Source organism: Atta cephalotes (assembly GCF_000143395.1).
Source record: "Atta cephalotes unplaced genomic scaffold scaffold00024, whole genome shotgun sequence".
Lineage (NCBI taxonomy): Eukaryota > Metazoa > Arthropoda > Insecta > Hymenoptera > Formicidae > Atta > Atta cephalotes.
In genome coordinates this window covers 3,070,451-3,073,894 of record NW_012130088.1, presented here as the reverse complement: position 1 = coordinate 3,073,894, position 3,444 = coordinate 3,070,451, and positions in this window count along the sequence as shown.

Genomic DNA, 3,444 nt, shown 5'->3' with positions numbered 1-3,444 from the left:
ATCAATAATTGATATAAATTTGTTATTAACATAAATATTTGAATAATATTGATTTCATTATTGAATTCATGAATTTTTATATAATGCATTTTTATATGCTGCATAAATAAGTATGCATACTTGTAATGCTATAATATTTTATACTGCCACACAATTACAATTTTTTTTCTACAATTGTCATCTCTATTGATAATCGAACTTTGACGATAACATTAAAATTATAGTTTTAAATAAAAATCGAGTTATTACGTTTTAAAAAAATATATACCTATATATGTACCTACATATCTAAAACAAATAAATCATAAATTAGTACTATATTATCAATTTTTTTATTGTTTTCGCTTAAATTTTAACAGTTAACTTCCATAAGATCGATCGTCATTAATAGTATCTCGTCAATGCATCTAGTGATAATCAATACACTTAGTGCGATATAACACGTGATAATCATATAATGCACATGCTATTTAGAGTAAATATCATTATATATCTTTAATTATAGATGTATAGAGGAGAATGAAAGAATTACAAATGCCTAAGCAAAAAGTTAAATAAAACTGATTTTTTATCAATTACAAAAGTTTTTATTCTAGAATAAGAATATTTAGCTTTAAATTACAATAAATTAACGTTCGTATATTATTAATGTAAACTGAAAATTATAATTTTAAACAAGAAACGAAGTCAATTCGACATTATTTCGCATGGCAGCAGATAATTCCGACAAAGATTTTGTTTTTTTATTAAAATTATTATTAAAATTATGATTGTTAAATTGATAGTATATGAATTAAGTAAAAGTCAAATAATTGAAAAGTATAACTAAAGTAGCTAATATTATTAAATTAAATTGTAAATATTAAGTAACAACTCCGATTAAATCGATAAGTAATAAATAAAATGCCTTTGCAAATCACCGCTGAAGAGCGTAGAGAAATAGAAATTCAATTGAGAAATTCAATTCTAATGTGATGGTATTGGATGAAAAGATTTTTCTTAATAGAAGGTTAATCTCAAAAATAATACACATAAAAAGACAGCAGAAAGTTTTAAATTTACAGAGTGATATCGATCTTTTGGATTCCATCTGATTTGATGGATTAGCTGTATATTATAAATTTCCTGATTTTTCTATTAATATTTCCCTTTCCATTGTAAAGAAAATTATTATTTTTTCTCTGTTGCATTATTTTATTGTCGTATATAAAATCATATTCTTTACATCAACATTGAAGATGTTATCTTTCTCCATGTATAGTGAATTATACTTTTATATTTTAATTTAATTGAGTAAGAATTTCTTAATTAAGTAACAATATATATTCATTCTATTAATTAATTAATTTATTTATTTATATCGTTTATTTCATCACATATTTTATCAAAGTGACTACTGTTAGATAGACATGCTACAATTGTATTGGTAATTTCTATGCGGAGAGATGACAACTTACAGTTCGAAAAAGATCATTATTAGCTATTTTAAATACGTGGACGTAAATTCAACTCTACTCAATTCAATTCACTCTACTTTTCCTTCTTTTCCTACTTTCCTAAGTCCCTATTTAATTATAATTAATTATATTATAATTAATTATATTTCAAGACTATTAATTCATAAAATCGCGTTGTTTAAGACCGAAAATTCTTTGTAATCCTGTCAAATTGTTTACACTATAAAGAGGATCCAGAATCGAAATATATGTACACACGAGGAATAAATTTCATTATTATTCAAATTGAGAGATTTAAACAATAAAATAAAATCTTAACAGGACTCTCACTTTTTAAAATAACAATAATAACCGATTTAAGCTAATAAGAGTCAGCGCAGAAGGGGATGTGCAATATTAATGTGAAATGACTTAACTCCAATTTTTTCGTGATGTCTTCTTTATTCAAAATATTGAACATTTCGAGTTTTTGAGTTTTCTCTTTTTTGAGTTTTCCTAAGCAAACAATCATCGCTGAATAACTTGGTAGTCAAGAAAAGTCACTCTACAGGTTTCCAAATCTTTGGACGCTTAAGACTCCAAGCATGTTAACCTTTAGACTGCCAGGAAAGCCACTTTTGTAGTTCTTGAGTTTGGATTAAAATATCACTACTTCTAATAGTATTCAAAAGAAATTTAGCTTTAGAAAGCCATTAATTACTGAAAAAAATCGAAATAAAAAAAATAAAAATTATAAAAAATATATATTGAAAAATATGCAAAAAATCAAAAAATATAAAAAAGTAAAAAATTATAAAACAAGAAAAAATATAAAAAAAATTAAAAACCAAAAAGAAAATCAAAAAGGAACTACAAACTTTCATGTTAGCTCTGGATAATACTAAAGGAAAGTTCTGAGTCTATACATTTTTTTATTCGTTTTTATATGTTGTCAATATTGCGCTTAGGGCTCGAAATTTTATAAATCTATGCTCAAAATTGGAATCAGCAATACCAAAACTCTCAAAATACATTATTTTTGAGAAAATAAATATTTTTATATTTAATCATATGTTCCTTGCTGGAAAAACCACTTTTATAAATCTTTGCATAAATCTCAAAATTTTGCGCCATATGTATGTTACTTACATAGAAAAATTTTTGAGAAAAAAGAATCACTATTTTTAATGAAAAAATGCCGGCAGTCTAAAAGTTAAGAAGCTTTGGATATTCTTGAATTCAATAATTATAAAATCTAATCATTATATCGGAACTAATTACAATATTCGTGGTCCGGAGTGTCGAACGTGTCATTAAACTAAGTCAATAACTAAATCTTATAATTACTGAATTTAAAAATATTCAAAGCTTCTTAATATGCTAGAATCCGTTAAACATCCACTTCAGACTTGGAAACCTGTAGAATAACTTTTCTTTTACGGATTACTTTTACGGGTTATTCTGCGATAATTTGCTGAGGAAGACATCAAAGAGAGTTTAAATGTTCAATACTTTGAATAAAGAAGATCACGAAAAAATTGAAGTCATCATTTCACATTAATATTGCGCACCCCTTTCCGCACTGACTCTTATTAGCCTTGAATCGGTTATTATTTTGTTATTTTGAGAAATTTAATTTATATTATTTCTCTACGCTTTTCAATCATCAGTAGCTCGCAAAAGCATTTTATTTATTACTTATTAAAGTATTTAACTTTTCTCTTAGATGTTTCCCTACTTTCCTCTATATATGTATTTTATTCTAAAATTTTTCCAATAGTGATATTGACAATCTATACAACACACCACACACACACACACACACACACACACACACACACACACACACACACACACACACACACACACACACACACACACACACACACACACACACACACGACACACACACACACACACACACACGACACACACACTATAGTACGTAAGTACTATAGTTACGTTAGTTAAGTAATAATATATATATATATAGTAGTATATATATATT